This window comes from Rhopalosiphum maidis, chromosome 4, assembly GCF_003676215.2.
Source record: "Rhopalosiphum maidis isolate BTI-1 chromosome 4, ASM367621v3, whole genome shotgun sequence".
Taxonomy (NCBI): Eukaryota; Metazoa; Arthropoda; class Insecta; order Hemiptera; family Aphididae; genus Rhopalosiphum; species Rhopalosiphum maidis.
The window spans coordinates 21,323,864-21,345,362 of record NC_040880.1 but is presented as its reverse complement, the minus strand read 5'-3'; the positions used below and the strand labels follow the sequence as shown (position 1 = coordinate 21,345,362).

Here is a 21,499-nt window from a genome sequence, read left to right as displayed (position 1 = left end):
TGGATATTTTTAATTCTTGATGATGAGGCTATTGCCTGTTTATTTAATTTTTTTCAAGTTTTATTTGTCTAAACTTAGGAGGAAAATCGCTCCTATGTTTTTTACCATATTTCTTATCTAGATAAATATTTTATAAGTGCTATCAATTACTTGTTATCTTGTATAGATAATTGTTAGTTAATTTTTGTGTGACAATTTCATTGTGTGTTATAATAATATAGGAATAGAATTTTAAAAAAAATATGTTGGGGGTGGGTGAAATAGGTGATCGAAAAAAAATAATAATAATACAGCATCACACAAATTATGTTTCTTTCCTCTTAATCCGAGTCTTCGGATAAGGCCGAAGGGCATTTATAAATAACGAATAGTGAACTAACGTGGAAAAACTGAACAGGTCACCGGGGGAAAAATTATCGGTATCGTCGACCGGCGGACCCTAAGCAGAACGTGTATTATATATTATAATACCGCATTACCACGGCATTCCTGCACAATAACACAATCCGAAGCGACACGCGCTGTTGTTATTGTTGTGGTTGTTGTTATAATATTGCGTACCAGTGTATGGTGGTACACACACCCACCTACCTATACTACCTAATGGGTAATACCTACAAACGCCTACGGGCAAACGTTGACTACGACGACGACGACGATCCACGAGGGGCTTGCCCCTTCCCACGACCGATCGTCGGCAGCCGTGGCTGACGGCCCGACCGAAGCGGATAAAGGAAACCGAAACCAGTCCCGCGCCGATCTCACTCGCCGTCGTCTACGAGTGCGTCGTTGCAACGCGTTCGCCGCTACCGCTGCCATCATATTATATTTTGAAAAAATAAAAAAAACGTTTCGCCCGGAATTTTTAACCCGCCGCGAAGTCAACCCACTCCGGGACGCCGGTTTTCCGCCGAACGTTCTCCGGTCGGCCGTCGACAGTATTTCGCTTATTTTTCGTCGCGCCATGTATTCCGACAAAGTAGAAGTGCTCCGGTTCGAGACGGAACCGTACAGGAACAAAAACGGCAGCCCGAACAAAAACGGAGTGTTGCACTACAACAACAACCACATCAGCAATAACAAGAACCACAGCAGCCCGAAAAATGTCATCTACCAGAATGGGTATCACAGCACGTCAGTACCTACATTGTTTTTTTATCGCTCGCTAACGATTGGGGTTTTTTTTTTATTTTAATTGTATTACGATGAAGCGTAAATGATGTACGCGCGCGTTTAGTATTATAATATTATCATCGTAAAGCGGTTGTTGACGACGGTACGGTTTTGCGTATAAAATGTGCTATTGTTTTCGTACGAGATAACAAAACACTTCCCGTGTTGTAGTACCCGTTTTCTGATATTTTGTGTTCCCCTTCAAGTCCGCCGGCCGTGTGTCGTCTCTTTAGAGGATCTCGATTTTTATCTGTCGTTTACACGACCTCGTATCAAACGAGCTGCTCGAGTCGGCGACTGTCCGCCTTATCTCTGCCGGTCGAATTTGCGTAACGTATTGTGCAACTAACTAACGTATAATAAAGTATGTCGTACGACGACTGCTACAACAATAACAACAACAACAACAACAACAATGACTGCTACTCTGTTGTCGGATGTGATATGAACTTGTTTTGATGATAAGAACGTAAAGTGCAGTGAAGCGAATAAGAGCATTATAATATTAAAAAAAAAGACTGATTACATTATCACAAATAGGAACGTCGCGGTTTACGCGTTTTTTTCGGGACTGTCGCGGATGGAAATCGTTTGAGCTACGTCGTTGGTACTGTGAGACGCGGTGGTAGTTTGCGCCGCCGATAATGTTGTGCGCGTGCGCGCGTGATGTTTGTCGCAACGTTGTCGTATACGGAAAAAATAAATCTTATTCGACTCCCACGACCGTATTATGTGATGATATGGTCTGCCAAAAACGGTTTCTTTCGTACAAACGTGTAGGTACTATATTTTACAGATCACGGTACAGAGTATAATATATAGTGAAATACATGGTATGCTTTATGCGTTGTACTAGAGTGTGAGACGCTTCACGGGAAACCGGTTTTTCTGAACTAGTCTGGGGAATAAAGAAACCACATTTGAGAATGAATACTCCCGAGGAAGACTAGAGGACGCGATTACGATAATAATAATAATAATATTATTATTATCCGCGTGCATTATATTATACTGTATCACTCTCTAAACAGTTTTCGTGGATATACACATGAATACATGATTTATGAATGCGGAGAGCCTGACTGTACAGTGTACCTTACGCGTATAATAGAGCCGACCGTGACCTTAGTCACATTCCATCGACGCCGGACTGATGATGGTACAGACTATTGGCTACAGGCTGTCGACTACATAGTATAAAATGTATTATGCATATTATGTTATATAGGTACACAAATTATATAATGTGTATAATATTATTTTAATCATGATATAATGACCAACTGATGATGAAAAAATAATATAATATGTAAATATCTTTTTTTGTTTATCCGCGCCATTAATGTTGTGTTTTGCATCATGATATGTACATTATTGTTGTTTACATCGAACGAACGATCTTGATTTATTGTTTCTGAATTTTTTCCGCCCAACAGTGTCCATGATCACAACGTTTTCACCACTTTTTTGATTTACAATATCTGTCTATTGTAATATTTGCTATTGGTCGACGTGGAATTTCTTAGTCTTAATTGTGTTAATTAATTAATTTCAAGTATTTTAAAGTACTTACATTATACAATACGACGCATTATACCTATTCAATGTGTTTCCATGTATAGCACGCAATTCGAAACCGTATACAAATCAATTATTGGTGTAATACTGATAATTCTCAGTTTTTACAATTATATTTACTATAGAACTCAGTTTAATATAATCAATTTAAATGTATTCTAATTTAATACATTATACACCATTTTTTGTTTTGATTTTCATGATATCTAAATCTTAAATTCCGCTGTAAACAATAAATATTATTTCACATCTATTATAAAGCAATGAATTCCTGTTACCTGTTATAACTTGCCCTTAAGTGGCGTTCCCATCATAAAAAATCTCGGTAAACGTGTCAAATGTAGGTCATGGGTCACGATTTAATCATTTCAAGTATTTCCCATCAGCAACGAATGGCATTTTTCGTTTACCTGTTATCGAATGGTACCTAAAAAATGAATTGAATTCATTTCTTTGAAACGGCGTAGGTAGCACACAATAGTCGATTTTATTTTATAAACCGTTTCTAAAATGTTTCCCAAAACAAATTTAAACACAAAACATTAATATGGAGTATGGAAAAGTTATCTTATTACTTAACAAGAAGAATATTTAATTATTGCATTGATAATATATGTCGTTTATTCTTAACAATATTCACAAACAGTCTTTCAAATATTATAAATGTCTGTAGTCAGTTCCAAGTTTTAGCCAATCTTTGAATAACACTATCAATGTAAAATTAACAAAATTATTTATATTTAAGATACTTGCAAAATACAAAAATATTAAAAATTTTAAAATTTTATCACTTTCACTTGTGACTTATCAAATATATATAATTTATTAGTACTAAAAAATATATATATATATAATATACAGATAATTAGTATATTAAATCAAGGGTTAAATTATGTGTGTAATTATGCACAATACATATATGTTTAAAGAATAATTAACTTATACTTGGTTTTTGTTTTCGATAAATGGTAACCCTGGAACACTTAATATAGGGGAAGGGTCCTGCACGACAAGGTCATGATCAGAATGCCGTATAGTACCGTGCGTATAATAATGGCGAGTGCTTTTGAAATATCTAAAGCTTTATTTGTTCTATGGTTTGCTAAATTTCAATTTTTGAGGTTTGATTTTCTTGTAATACGTAAGTTCAAACATGAATACGACAAAAAAACTGGAAAATACGATGAAAATATTATTGGAGGAGTTAAAAGAAAGGATCGATGCTGAAGCTGTTTTTATGGACCAGGAATATCATTATAATTTATGGACAAAAACGTAATATCTAGTGAAGTTTGTGCATTGTAGTTTGTAGATAGAACTAAGATGAAAAATACGTAAAAGTATAATTTAGTATTTAGAAATTCTTAAATTTAGAAATAATTTATAAATATAATAGTTTTTTTACGATTTTTTTGCTTAATAAGTAATATATAAGAAAATCTTACAATAAGTACAATTTAATATGTTTAGATAATTAATATTATGATAAATAACATTTTTTTGATTAAAGGTTTCATAGTTGGTTATTCTTTAAATATAAAACTTTTAAGTCAAGAATATGGATAGTTGATACGATAAACGTAGAAATCTAACCTTGATGATGAAAATAATTCGTGGGTAGGTAGGATTATATTAATATATTATATTTGTTAGTTTATGCAATTTTTAATTAGTAACAGATAGGTTAATTTCGACATTTTAGTAAATTTAAAATAATTTAATTACTAATAGAATATTATACTTACTTATGTTTGTATATGTAGAATGAACCAAAGATTTAGTTAAAAAAGTATTATTCAATTGTTGGATTTTCATTACTAAAACCTTTAAGTATTCTTTGAATAGTTATTACTTATTATTTGGTCATACAGTAATTATTATAATTTATAATTAATCGAAAATAAATTGTAAAGAAATTATGCTATTTACTTATATGATATTATGATATATTATTATTGTATGCAGCTAACAAGATAATATATTTTTAATATTTATTATTCACATATATTTGTCTATTATAATTTTTTTACTTAAATTGTAAAAAAATATACTTTTCAATTGTAGATTTATTATAACTAATTATTGAAATTCTGTTATAATTTATTTAATAAGTAATTTTCATTACTCAAAGTCTTAAATATATATATACGATTTAAAATTGTTATTATTATTTTAGGCATACTTATATTTTTATTACAGTTTTAAAACTTCACAATTGTTTGTAATGTAATATAATAAAACATGTTATCAATGTTATCATATGATTTACAATACTATATAGGTGTAGTTTCTTTTATTCATGTGCTATGTTTTTACTTGTTATTATATTATTAATAATACTATAATAATTATCATTGCGTGTAGCGTACTTATAATTAAAATATTGAAATTATTTATTTCTTAGCAAATATTTTTTCTTTTTATTAAAGGTTAAAAAGTCAAATGATTAACTTCGAGTTATTATGATGAACCATTTTTAATTTAATTTTGCACATTGTAGCTGTTCGTAAATACTATGAATACATATTTCATTGTACGTATTTATATAATATTAAATATTTTATGGAAGTATTTGGCTACTTAATGTATACAGTTTTTAATTTTAGTTCTGTATGTAATATTAAGTTCGATACGTAAGCGTGGGTCATGAATCCCTATGAGTTTCATAGGTTTTTTGAAGATAACGTGTTGAAAATAATAAATTTTATTTTTTTACTTTATTTTTAAATTCTGAACGGAGTGATGAATGTATTGATTTTACAATGATGTGTGTTTTTTTTATTTTTTTTTTTTTTGTGTCTGTCATCACTATTTGAAGTAGTAATAATGCTTCGATTTTCGACTTCAGCCCTTCTTTGAAAGGAAAATTCATCTAGTTGGTACTTTGGGGAGTCAAAAGTAAAAAATTTCCAGTAGTTTTCAAAAGCGTCGGGAAAAACCTTGAAAAAATAACGGAAAAACGGGAATTTTTACGCATAACCACTTTTCGACAAAATCGATATTTTGATTTTGCTGTAACTCAAAAACAAATCATTGTAAATACTTGAAATTTTCACCAAATGTTTATATTAGCGTTACCTATTTACCATTAAATATTCAAAATATTTTGACCTTTTTTAAGCTACTTATAGACAATTGAAATTTTCGACTTTTTTAAGTTTTTTTTTCTTAAAATGCCGATAAAAAAAATGTGGCTATCCAAAAAATCTTTAAAATTTAATACAAGATTTATTATTAGTTATACTTATCGTAGTAAAAAAAAATCTAAAATCGTTAGTCACAATTTTTGTTGATAAGCATTTAAAGTTCAAAAATTTACAAAATATATCAAAATCTCGAAAATTTGCAGGGAATTTTAAAGTTGAAAATTCATAAAATTTTTGTGATTTATATCTAAGGTTAAAAAACCCAATACAAGGTTATCTATAAGTTTTCCTTCAAGTAACTGTAAAAAAAAATTCCACTGTCAATATAGGAAAAATGTTATGAGCGTATGAAATGAAATTTTTTTCGAAATCATGTAAAATAATGATATATTACAATTTAAATATAGGTAATAATAAAATATATTCTACTAATTATCATTGACTGACAAATCATCTCCGTTCAGAATCGTTTTTCGTATACAATGATACCTGCCATTGCATTCAAATTTAACACATCCATTATAGGGACCTACTTTTCATTTCTACTATACAGCAGAGCAATACCCATTTGCCCACTTTTTTTTTTTTGGATTCCTAAAATACTAAACAATCAATGTTTAATACAAATAAAAGATTATTTTATATGTTCCTATACCATTGATCTACATCTTATATGTTTATTTAATCAATGTATCTATATAACCTTTTGTCCTCTACTTTTATCAATATTGTACTCAATACTCGCCACTCGAGGATGGATGTATACATGTATGTGTGAAAAATATAAATAGTGTATCTCGTTGTCAAATAGTATAATTATATAATTATATTATTATAAACCTCAAAATTGCGAGTACCCCCATCTCATTTAGATCGTAAAATAAAAACCAAAATGTATTAAACCACGTTTTTATATAATAATTCATGTATACGGAAGTTCATCGCCCATTCTCAGCTATTATTATATACGAATGTCTCAAGTCCATTTTTATATCATTATTATTGTAGCTGAGTGCGGCGCGCACGGTTCATAAATAAAAAAACGTGCAGGCTTATTCATTCATAAAACTGTGCCCGGCATAGTCGCGATCAATGGCGGGCGGCGTCGTGTAGTATCGGTCCGTACTCCGTTGCGACGCCGTCATAGTAACTTCAGCAGCTGTGGTGGGTCCAATATAATAATGTATATAATCGCGGGGTGTGCGTGTCGTGCGACGCGCAGTGGTGCAGTGCTGCAAGTTACAACGGAAACAAAATATCACGGCGGATTATTAACACTGTACGCTGTCCGGCTAGTGTGGATAAAAAAAAACCACCAGTCTTTCGATAGATTTTCAATGGTTCTCATGGCGTTAAAAAGGCAGCAGCTGCTAATACCAAAAAAAAAGTCTTATTGCGTAGTTCCCCCTCAATGCTATTGAATCGTAACACATTACACGTGTATTAGATTTTGGGATTAAAAAAAAAATAAAACATTTTATGGTTTAAACTTTAGAACACTACATTAATTCCACAAAAATAATCCATTTACTTTTTTTTTTTCATATTCGGAAATAGAATACTTTTGTACATAGACTTTGATATGTGTAAAGTATCGAATACTGTAACGAAAAGTTTTTTATTTATATAAATAAGCGTTGAAGTTTAGAAAAAATGAGTTTATCATGAAATTTGTGGTCAACTTAATTCAATATTTATTACTTTTGTTCAATTTTTGAATGTTATTTGTCGATTTTAAAAAAAATACTTTTAATTATAAAATTTAAAATATTAGTTGTCATTCAATTTTTTAAACCTGAACAATCTAAATTTGTGATAAAAAAAAAGCAACCGGAAGTCCGGAAATACTGTCTTGTAAAAGTTTAGTTTTATAAAGAACGTCATAATCTATTAAAAAATATAGTATATGTACCTATACCATTGTTTTTTTTGTTAACAAAAAATTGACAACGAACAAAAGGAATAAACTTAGCCTGTTAAATATATAATATGATATATTGATATGTACCTCATGGCTTATAAATATAATACGTGTATTATATTACTAATTATTACTATTTACAATTAACTATCGAAGAAAACAAAACGTACGTTTGCAGCCCGCGCACCAAAAAAACATCTGCAGTAAAGAGTTTTTTTTATTTTTATCTTAACTCTCAGTTTTTTTTTTTATTATTAAACCTATACATGCTATACACACACCTATGTATACATACGTGATATGTACCTATATTCTGTGCGGGAAAAACGAAAAAGCTATTGTCGTGTGTTTAAGACGTCGGCTTAAAAGGGACTTAGAGTCGTATAAAATCAAACTTGGCATATTATATTTAGAAAAACTTCCTCTCGACGCTATTGTGTGTCACCATATGTCTGATGTACAGGATATAATATGTCGTATCGTTTTATATACATCAGATCTTACATTTTATGACACGCGTTCTTTTAGTGTATAGACGTATATATAGTAGTTATATATAAATAGCTATATAGCGAACCCCGTTGTGAATTTCTTTATGGTCCGGTAGGTTTTTCGTTGAAAATGTGCGGTACAGTTTTCACCTGCTTAGTCACGGGACATTATGTGAATTATATTTTATTATGTATTATATCTATTATTTTGTGTACGATTTTTGTATGGTACACCGGCGATATTTTTTTGTCATGGATATTATAGATCCGTCGTGCAGGCGTGTCAATGGACGTATATATAAGTTTTACACTGTATAGGAAGTTGGTCCACCTTATATTTATTATGTAATATAATATACTAATATATATATTATAGATAATAACATATTTATTATTTAGCGTTTTTAATTTTAGTGCGTGAAATTTATTATCAATTAACTCCTTTTTAATGTTTTTATATTTTAATTAAAAAGTGCTTTTTTCACTATTTTAGCTTCTTGGTATGTACTAGGTTAATAAACTGAAATTAAATTATATAATATACATAGGTAACTACCTTTTTTTTAATCTGTACAATAATATGTATGTTTATGTTTTATACTTAAAGCGCATTGAAATATATAATTATTCTGAATATACTGATAATAATGTCATAAGACACATAAATTTGCAACGACTTGGATAAACCCGCATCAATGACAGATGGGGACTACACTACTTACTACAGTATATGCCAATACATCATTACTCATTATTAATTACTCCAGATGATTTGAAATACTGTACCGGTAATTATTATATTAAGAGAAGGCTATATTCGCTTGTTTTGTCTCTGTCTTATACATACTTAACGTACTCCATGGCAAATTCGTGTTTAAAAGAATCCATTTTATATTTTAATATATTTTAATTTCAATATTAAATAGCTTATTAATAAGCTTAAATGTAAGAATATTACCCTTGCCGCTTTAGTATCGCCAATCGCTATCATAAAATATACTATCATTATTATTGTAGATTTTTATTGAAATCTCTTCGATGATATTCTTATCAATCTTACCCTTACATTTGTTAATGGACTAATTCACTATAATATTAAAATGAATGGCAAATATTGAATTCTGTATTTGTTTTTTTTTATAATGGGCAGTTTTAAAACCTTTGCAGTAGTGTTCAAATTTACATGTTCGTTGTACAGTTTTGGAATTTAGAACTAGAAAATTAAACATTTAATATACGTCTTATTTGTAAAGCCTAAGAATGTTATAGCAAACTATTTATTATATAAAAACAAAAGTCTATCTGATGTTTTTTATGCAAATTTAGTTTTTGACCAATTGGCACCAAATGTTGCACACATAATGTTCTTTTGGATCACAAATAGGTCATAAGTTACTTTTCATCCGAGAATTCAGCCATTAAATATTAGCTCAAAATTTTCATTTATAAATTTTGTTTTAATTCATAAAATTCGAATATATTTTTATAAAAATAACTATTATTTGTTTGTTTATTTGGACGGGCAAGATGCCCAATAAAAAAGTCAATGTAGCGTACAATTTTCTAAGTTAATTACTACACACATATTAGATTAGGTACTTAACACATTTTTAAATATACATCGGAATATCGGATATTAAGGTAAATTAAACTAATTACAATAAAATGCATACAATGTGAATACAATATTATAATACATCTATTCTTAGAGTTGTTATTGGTTATAGAAAATAAAATTGATTATCATTATTCATTGGCTATAGTTATTTGTATATTGAATTATATTTATTTAGTTACTTTTATGGAAACTTGATACAATTCTCATACAAAAGCCAATTAAAATTTTGATGTTTTCTTTTTTACGATAGATATATTAATTTTAATCCGGGCGAATTCGGCATTAAATATATATATATATATATTAGTACTACATAAATACGAGTACATTTCTCTTAGGTTCAGTTTTTTAATCAAAAAAGTAACGGGTCGATTGAATAACAAGACTTTAAAGATTAAATTAAAGATAACAATATACAAGTATAATATATGTATTTCATAGTTTTTTCTAAAACCAAATTTTTTTGTTATAGTTTCAAGATTTAAATGTTATATATACCTAATACGTATACGTTTCCATATTACATATAAGAAAAAAGCGAATCAAGTTTTTTCATTTATTATATGTTGCAGGTTTAATAGATTCAAGTACCTATTTGGAATTATTATTCATGAAATCTAAGTTTATGTTGCAAATAATTATACAGAAAAATATGGCGAAGCTGATAATTAATTTAGATTATTTATAATTTGATTAATTATTAATTCAATAGTTATAGAACGTATAATGTATTATCACTAACATATTAATAAATGATAATCGTCTGCGTGTAAATGCATTATTATATAGAAAAATATCTTGTCTTGTTGATAATGCTGTCTGAACGACTATCTATTCAAAATATTCATACATTTGATATACCTAACCTATAGCTATATAGGCGTATTCGACATAATGTGATTGCCGATAGATTTGGTTTATGAACTTATTGCAACACGAGTAATCAAATCCGCATATTACATTACATTTTTAGATATTATCTTTTTACGATATTATGCATGATCCATGTCAGATTAATCATATAAATAATAAAAAAAACATATTATATCAATACAAATATTTATAAAATAAAACAATAATTCATTATTTACGGCACTAAAAACCGGAAATGTTAAGAGGTAATAAACATCATATAATATGATATACCTATGTATTTATATCTATTAAAGACGTTGACGAGATTATCTAAAAATGAGTATATTTAATTTTTGATAATAGAAGTCATTTATTTTTAAACGGTGCATATATCTGATACCTACCTGAAGCTGTTTGACTCTCAACGAAATATAGAAATATGAATCATTTAATTACATACTTCCAAGTTCCAAAACTGGTTAAATTATGTGACATTTAATAATATAAAAGTAAAAATAGGTACAATAAGTACATCATATTATAGTTCAATCACTGCAACGTAGTTTCTCTAACTATCGATGTCGTGCCATTACCACACATCAACAAGTATACTTCAACAGGTCTCACTTTTGAAAATTCGTCATAACAATTATTGTACCTATAGTTCACGCGATATTTGTGCTTCAATTGTACACTACACGCGTGCACGCCATAATGTTATTATTGTATGTATATTGTATATATATATATATATATATATATATATGTATAATGTGGATATGTACGTGTATATTTTTTTTTTAAATCAACGCAATTTAAACGATTATTTTCAATTTAACCCGTTGTGAAAAATACCACGTGCGCTTATTGTAAGCACCTATATACTATAAAATAATATATATATATACTGACCGCAGAAAATCACGTCTTTTCGTTAAAAGTATTGGCGGCACTTTTTATTACTATTTATTATTATCACCGTCGTTCGCATGATATATATATATATATATATAAATATAAGGACCAGTTAACAGTTAACGCCGACGTCCAATATATCAATATAGATATTATATTATAGACGTTCGCCTACTCGGGTACGGATGCTGCCGTGAGTAGTATACGCCTACTCCGTTGTCGCGAAATAAAAAATAATAATAAATCACCGACGCGTTACTTCTTCTTTTTATTGCTTTAATTTTGTTTCAAACGTCTCCGACGTGACGTCCACAGTTCGTTACCTACCGTCGCCGCCGTCGTCGTCGTGTCGTCGTCTTGTGGCGCGAATAAATCGCAACATTGTACCTATTATTATTATTATATCGCGATGATGCTGTAGTAAAGTGGTGTGTCGGCGGTACTGCGAAATAACAATAACAATACAGTATTACAATAAATAGCTAGAATGCACTAAAACGTTTGTTTGCTTATTTTTGCACACGATATATTTCAATATAGACGATTTTCAATGGTTTACTTGGATTTTCAAAATCAGTTGTATCTACCGATTTTATATGTTTTTTAACCGGCGCGTAACACAATTTGTGAACTTTTTATTTAACTTCCTACCCTAACTGATCCGGCGAGATAACCACAATATAACTACGTCTCGGCCTGCAGCCGATGTGTAGCTTTTAAATAAAAAATATAATAGTTTCAATGCAATAACGCCCTGTATATAATAATAAATAATAATTATTATTGTACCTGTTTTACTCAACGCGCTATCTTATCATCATTTTGTTCTAATGCACTGCCGCGGCACGACTACCGCGATTTCGACGTTATAATATTATTATCATCATTGTACACATACACATATTAGTACACAGCCACACAGGTATTATATCGTTGTGGTGCGGTGCATAATGTCATTGTTGTGGACGCCGTTGAGGTAAGTCGCTGGACGTTTCTGTTTAAAATGGACAATGATCGCGGGCAGGTTAATGTGGGGGTGTGCGTTGTACGTATCCCTATATCCACATTATTATGGATCGGGTTGTATATTATTTCATATATTATTATTGTTATTAACGCGCATCGTTGTCCGTGTTAATGGATTTTTTTCTCGATCAAACGACCGTGTCCTTTTCGAAAACGATATTTAATGTATTTTGGGTATATACGTTTAACGCGCGCATGAACGTGTATGTCTAAACGGACTAACCGGCAACTTAACAATATGTATCAAATACCTTTTCTCTTCCCCCTCCGACTTTCCGATTGATAAAAATAATTTTTTCACATTTCACGCACTATTTCAGGATTATGAAATGAGTATTTAGAATATTTAGATACTAGGTACTATTATACATGCTGAATTGTATATAAATATTATATATTTATATACAGTTTTAACAAAAACAATATAATATATGTACAATGTATATATTACCATCGTAATAATAATGACGTAAAACATTTGCAATGTGAACAAATCAAGGTCTGACCGTCAGACGATTATTATATGTTTGAATTTTATGTATTGTGTATTTGTATGTATGTATAATTGTAATTTCGGGTGTGCCCCCAATAATAAACTCAATATGAAATATGTATTTTACTTGATATGTACATAAACAAAATTAACATTTATATTGCCACTTAAAAAAATTGTATTCATATAAAACTATAATTTTTTTTTTGTTTTTAAACAGATATAACTTACGTAAAATTACTTTATATAGTTCAAACAATAAAACTTTAATACAATTAAAAATACAAAATCTTTACTTTACAACTATATTTATTTTATTTTGTAAAATAACTTTTAAAAATAATAAATAGTTTTTGGAATATGTGTATTGTGGAGAAGGTAAAGAGTTAGACTAGTTAGTATTCCAACGAACCTCTCTGAAGTACAAGTAAGATGAATAATGTTGTAATATAAATATGTATTTTTATAAATACTAAATTTTATAAACTATATATTTTGAATTTAAAACAACTATTTTTAAAAAATTATTAATAATTAATTTGTTAATTTATCATTTCACTGCTGTTTGCTCTATATAATGTAATCAGACAATTCCTAAATTTTATCAAATAATGCGTATAAATTATATAAATTATGCAATTATTTTGCAATGCATTTTAGTTCCTACTATTATGTTAATCAGTGATCAATTAAATGTACGTTTAAATTGCCCAGTAGAAACATCTGTGCGTAAGACTGTAATTTAATATGGCTATGTACCTATATACTAAAACAGGAATTGTATCACTTCACTCTTGTCTAATAAAAATAAATCACGACACAGGTTTTTTTTTTATTATTTTATAGTTTTTATTATAAAATATAAATATTTTTAAAGTATAGAGGAATCTATAATTTAAATGTAAATAGGTAGGTTATATATATTTTCAATGTTAAACATTTTTATTTTTATCCATTTAAAAATTTGTTTAATGCGTAGACAGCTATCAATAATTGTGCCTCTGCAGTATATTAATTTTATTAAAATTTAAAATTCCAAAAACTAGAAATTGTTAATCGTACATTAAAAGTAATCCATTTTTAATAGTAAGTAGGCGGTGTTAAATGTATTGTTTCTTGTTTATTACTAACAACTAATGACTATCGACTATCTAATGTGACAGCAATTTAAAGAGAAAAATGTGTCTCACAACTAATGGTAATATCTTTCAAGTATGGTACGTATGACTCATAGGCTCGTTTTTTACAAATGCCTGAGAAAAAAGTATTTAGAGTATTTCTGCCTTAAAAAATGCATATTTGCGTTTAGTAGCTTTCTGTTAGCTTCATTATTTTTATATTAGATTGAATACATATGATTAAAATTTAAGGTATGTACCTATACCTTTTTCTTTGTTTTTTTTTTTGGATATTAAAATATTTTCTTAGAATGTTGGAAATCTCAAGTTAACATTTTTAATAATTCCTTATTTGATATACATGTCTTCTTTCAACTATTATTAGCAGCATCACAATGTTCGTGTTTTAATCGTACAATAGTATAGCTCAAATTGGATTAATATTTTTAAACATTTTTATCGAATGATGTTTTGAAATATCTTGTTTTCTTGTATAATATAAGTATAATGCATTAATGTGGTGAAATTTTATCACTATATCTTTATTTGATTTAAAAAATTCTGTATAAACGCACAGAATTAGAAACATACACTGTATACTTAATTGTTATATAATATGATCAACGTGTTTTAAATTTGGAATGTATAATCGCTAAAATGAAATGAACTTGTTTGTAACATAATGTTAAAGTTTGTAATTGTGATGATTTAGATTATTTAGAAAAATCCTTACTTCTTCTTTCAAGTTTAGATAGAATCTAAATTAAATATATTATCATATAATGTGTTAAAAAAAATTGCATAATAAAGTGTATACCAGTTTATGTAATTTATACCGTTTGTATACTTATACGTTACGAATATTTAATATTATGTGTATTACGGTAAATTCGTTGTAAGATTTGAAACTATTCAAATTTTGGTTTCATGTTTCATACATTTATATACATATATCAAGTAACTATCTGAATATTTTAATATTTATTTATTGATGTTATTCAATACTTATAGATTATTATTATTATTAAAGTCTGACGTCCACTGATGTCTAATGTCACTACTCGTGTATATTTTACCGAAATTTATTGATCTACTTATCACCAAGTATAAGAATTAAATAAACTGAATCGGAGAGAATTTATATATTTATATAATTTATATAATCACTATTATACGGTATTTTATATGTGCATAGTTAAAGATAAATTAACTGACAAGCAAACATATTTACATCACGAATCGAAAAAAATCGAAAATTTAAAACATATAAAAAAGAAACAATTTTTATTATGTTATTCGTTATAATTTTTATTTTTATAATATAAACCTTCTGTATGCAAATGCTACATGGTATGTCACTATGTATATTATACGTGGTTGTTTGCGTAGTCACATTAATTAATATTATGTTAATTAACGTTTATAATATTATGTTATCTGCAGTTATCATACTCCAACACATACACGCGTATACATTTATTGCCTATACAGTATTCCTTGAATATAAAGTAAACTAATCTGCTGGTATAGGCAATTTGTCATGCTACTAAAAGCATATTACTGTTACGTCATGTTAGGTATCTTGTGTTTTTTATCGTATTCTAAATGGCTGTTGTAATCATGGAATTACTAACGATGATCTACCTAGTAATTTTGGCTAAAATTCAACTTTTTGACACCACACAACAGACAAAGCTATAGTACCGTCTTAAAACGTGAGACGTTTACTTAAATTTTACTTGAGTTGGTAACCGGGTAACCTACCGATAGTTATGTAGCTTATGTTAACTTACATGTCGTTATGGGGACAACTACCGGTATCATTGTGTTTTATTATACGTTGGTAACCAGCGATGGCTATAAAATATTATCATTACATATATTTTAAATCGTGAATTAAGATATAAATATCTCAATTTAATTATTTTGACCTATTCATTGCTGCTATGACGGCACTACGTTCATTATTACAGTATCATGAAATTGTCAGCGGCAGTACGACTACACAAACTTCTAAGTACGTGTAGTTTTAAAAGTGAATATTCATAATATGTCAATGTTTATAAAATATAAATAATGCGTAGTTATATGGCCGTGTAAAAGATTTTGATAGAAAAGATGATTTTTTTTTTAACCAAAGTACATTAAAATTTATAAAATAATATATAATAATAATACATTTTTATCAATAGGGGAATTATTAAAAACTATTTTTTCTTTTAAAAACAATTTAATTTATAGAGTAAGAGATGTATTAGTTTTATGTGTTTAAAAAAAATATGTAGTATTTTGTAGCAAACAATTTTTTCAATCTTTAAATAAGGGAATAATTTCGGGTAGCAAATTTGATCAAATTAGTACTTTGGAGATTAAAAAATTAGTAAAATCTCAACACTTTTTTAGATATGAATATATGATTAATTGTAAAAAACAGCAAGAAAACGAGAATATGTATACATAATTCCAGTTATCAAAATCAATTTTTTTTGTACTTCAGAAAAGAATAATCCAAGAAATTTAAAAATCTCTTATTATTTTTTATACATACTAGAAATTATAAAATATTTTAGTTATTTTTAAACTATTTATAGACATTTTAAATTTTAACTTAAAAAAAAAATAATTTTTGATGAATATTTATAACATTTTAGTTTTGGTCAATAATCTTAGCAATTTAAGTTTAACCTAAATTGTTTTTACAGCAAAAAAATTAGAAAATATGTATTGATAATTTAAATTATCAGTTATAAATTTAGACTTTAATTAAAGTTCATATTTGACGAAATTGGATATTATTCAATATTATAAATATAATATATATTTAATTTCTTCAAACAATTTTATAGTTGTTTTGTTGTAATTTAAAACCATTATTGAAACTTGAAATATATTATTATACTATTATTTTCTTTAATCATTGAAACTAGTGAAATCAAAAATCTAACCAATTTCAAAATTTTAAATCCGAATTATCCGAATAGGTCGAATAATTCAAATTTTCACATATCTTATGATTAAGATTTTAAAAATATGCAAAACGTATAATTTCAAGTCTTATCGATTTAAATAAAATAAGTATAAAATCTATAGATTAAATTTTAAATAGTCAAGCAATAAGTTTAAAATATCTGGATTATTCGGATAATATAGATTTTACCCGCCATATGTTTCGAATTCGGATTATCCAAATAGTAATCTGGATATTAGTGACACCACTAATTAAACAATGTAATTTTCTAAGTATGTATACTATTTTTAAGCTGAACCACGAACTTTACACTATTCTGCGATGTGTCGGTATTGATTAATGATTTATGAGTTATAAATATAACTTATAAGCGATGGTTTTATTAAAAATTCAAACTAAGAAAATTTTAAAAATAATATAAGATAAACTATTCTTAAAAATATATATATATATTTAATCAATGGTTATAAATTCACTCATAATGTATTAATGTCATAATTCATAACAAGGTCTATGGACTTATGTATTAAAAATATATATAAAAAAAAACATAATCTACTCAAATAATAAACGTAATATTTTATACATTTATTTAGATAAATATATAGTTGAAATAAGATTAACATAATAACAATTATTAAATGTAATATATAATACAAATAATATAAACTGTGCAATAACAATCGTAAAAAATATTGGCATTTTAAATGGGGTAGGTGTATAAAAAACAAAAATCTCTATTGTTTCTATATCCGACATATTTGGTAAAAATTGCTCTTGTACGTACATTGAGAACTGATCAGTAAGTTCTTACCAAACTTTGGATAATGTTCCGTGTTAACGTGTTGACCTATATAAGTATACGAGCACCGAGCACAGTACAACAGGTGTGCAATAGTTGTCAGAGGTCAACCGATAAGATTTCTGAAATTTAAAAATAAACGTTTACATAGATTCATAGATATACACATACAATATTATAAACTGCATGCCTATAATGTCTGTATGAATTGTTTTTATTGTCATGTAACAGAAGAGCCAGTGGTGAGGGAAAAACAGAACAAAATTTAGTCATTATATCAACGTGCCCAGCCATCAATAATAATCTAAATTGTATATTATAATCATTATTAATCAGTAATCATTATAATATCAGTCTTTGTAATGTATTTCGTAAATTGTGGAATCGTCTGTCGACTCCCCGATTTCCACGTGTACTAATAATTTGCTTAATCGACAAACTGTTTTATTTAATTTTGCATGTGAATGTTTCTCATTGATGAAAACAACACCCGACCAGTGTAATGCACAATCTGTGTAACCCGAGATCGTGTGGCGTACGATTTGGTGGCGGTACTTGGGTAGTCGGTTCCTTCTCGGTCATATTAAAGTAAAATATAATACTTTACACTGTTATAGATATCAGCAGAATTATCGGAGGGGAAAACAAAAACCACGCGCAAACCCGTCGTCTTGTGTTATTTATTATTACACAGTACATTTTAAAATATGATTTAGTGCTTAGCAGTTTATTAATATTTATCGCACAGTCGTAAAGTATTTCTTATGTGACAGTTGCAGTAGTAACAGACCCCTGGTAACATATATCTGTGTACATTGTAATTGAACGTAATTGTAATAATATCATGGACAACGTACCTTTCCCGTACGATTTGCAACTCGTATGTTTGCACCTGTTGATCTATTTGCTGTGGAAAGATCACGTTGAAAAACATAATAATAATAATAATAATATTATAACGTTAAAGTACGATTTTTGCGCGGTCGATTTACCGTTTTGTTTAACTTTTTCTCTTTCTAATCGTTATGTGTCTGCAGGTTGATTGAAACGGAGAAAAGGTCGTCGTCGTCGCCGTCGTTCACCACTACCGCGACCACAGCCATCTCCGCCGCAGCCGTCGCTGCAGCAGCACTACACAACGTCCAGCCACCGTCGGACCCGTTCATAGCGTCTGTGCTCCATCCCAGACAGAATCCACGGCCCGGCCGTTTGCTCTTAGAAAACGTCAACAACCGGCCGCAGACCATGGACCGAGGCACGCAGGCAAACACGGACGGCCCCGTCGAGGTGATCACAGAAGCCCCGACCACCAGCGACGGTCCGACAAACAACGAACTGGTCAGCATAAAATTTATTTTATTTGTCATCCGCATTTATAGAGACATCAATGATAGTGGCGGATAGGCATAATCTGACCGGCCCGGGAAAATAAAATCTTGCGGCATAAATGATCATATCCAAGAGGTCCAGATATTTTTCATCGGCCCATTTTCGTTAATATAAATAGTGGGAAAATCCTGGTGTACCGGTGGGCCTATTCTCCCTGAACATTAATAAAATTATAAAAAGACCTAATATTTTCCTACAATAATTATTTTTTTAACACGGGTGATTTAAAAAAATATATATTATATTAGATGTACTGTGGTCAATTTAATAATTGACTGGTAAGGTAAAATTTTGTTCTTTAGTAAAAATGTTTTTTTTTTTTTGCAGTTCCGCAAGGCCAATATTGGCGTTACAAATCATACATTGATGACCAACGGCGGTGACAATTCTTCGGTTGATAGTCTGAACAGTGCAGATTCTGCAAAACGTGATAGCGAGGAATCAGTAATTGAACTTTCTGAGTATCATCAGCCAATGATAGCCAAAGACTGATTCTGATGGGCCTGTCAACATGAGCAATGGTGATGGAAAATCTGGTGGAGCTGGAGGCAAACCTTCCAACGGTATTGTTAAGGAACACCCAATTGATGATGATATTGACAAAACTAGTTGTGGCATGGAGTGTTTATACTTTACCATGCAATGCTGTGAATGTTCAATAATGTAATGAACCTATTCCAGCCCTTACAGTTTATTATTGTTAGTTATAATTGAGTAACTATAATTTTACATTATAATTCTATATTACAATGCAAACATTAAATTAAAAATACAACAAATTACATTTCATAGTCATATCTTAAATTTCTATTAAATCTGTGATTTTTTAAGGACCTAATTAATTAATTTGTGTAGTACAGTAGTTCTATTATTTTTAAGTAAAAATTATATTTTGAAAAATGTTATTTTTCAATTACTTTAACCTACTTTTAATATTATTATGTTTAAGTTCCATCCTAAGGAATAATTTTTTTTTGTCATTTTCTACTGGAAAAAAACATATCTAATTCAACAAGAATCATTGATAATTTGGTATTACTTATATAATGCTTTTGGTTATTAATTATTATCATATCGAAACTCATCACCTTTAGAAGTATAATATATCATAAATTAACAATCGTGCCATTTTTTTTTCTTAATTATAAGTCATCATATCTTCCTATTTGTTCGTGTAAAAAATACTGTCCACCATGTATATAAAAAGTTTTAGTGTGATACACGTCTCAGTTTAATTTGTTCCCACTTTTGGAACATATATAAAGTACATTATTACCACAATTTATAACCTATAGTACATGCCCCTGTTAGTTCTGATGATATGTTTTCTGTGCACTGTTTTTATTTATTATGCCTTAATAATATATAATAGTATAAAACATATTTGTATTCAGACAATATTTTTATGTTTATGTGAGTACTTTGTGTATATTGGAGGTTCAAATTTGTTAATACTATTATAAATCAATTTTGTAAACAATTTGGACTGAATTGTGATAATATGTTGAGGGTCCAAATAAAGCTTACTTTAAAATTGTGTACATATAAAGGTTTTTTTTTTATATAATGTTTAATCTTATATACTTTTATATTCTGTATATTTTTTTTTTTAGAGTTTATCATTATAATTTTCTATTTTGTAAGTAATTGGTATGAATTCAAGAATCTCTTCTTTTATTTTTATTTTTAATATTAGTATTATTACAACTTTACTGCTTTGTATCAATAAATTGAAATATATAAGACTATGGTATAAAATTTAAATTTTTTTAAATTTATTAGTACATTTTAAAATAATTTTTAAACATAATATAATAATTGTTGATGTCAACAGGTTTAAATAATAAAAGTATCTAGTGGGTTATGTAAATGATTAACTATAGTCAATAGATATTCTTATACATTTCTAAGTAATTGAATTTACATATTTATTTAAATAAATAAAATATATACAGTTTAATTTAATACAATTATCAAAATTCACTTTTGGAACATTAACTAAACAT

At 28.5% G+C, this 21,499-nt stretch overlaps 1 pseudogene; it reads left to right on the top strand.

Moving 5' to 3' along the window:
• Positions 1-732: 732 nt before the first annotated feature.
• LOC113561244 lies at positions 733-21,218 on the top strand (annotated as a pseudogene).
• Positions 21,219-21,499: the final 281 nt, after the last annotated feature.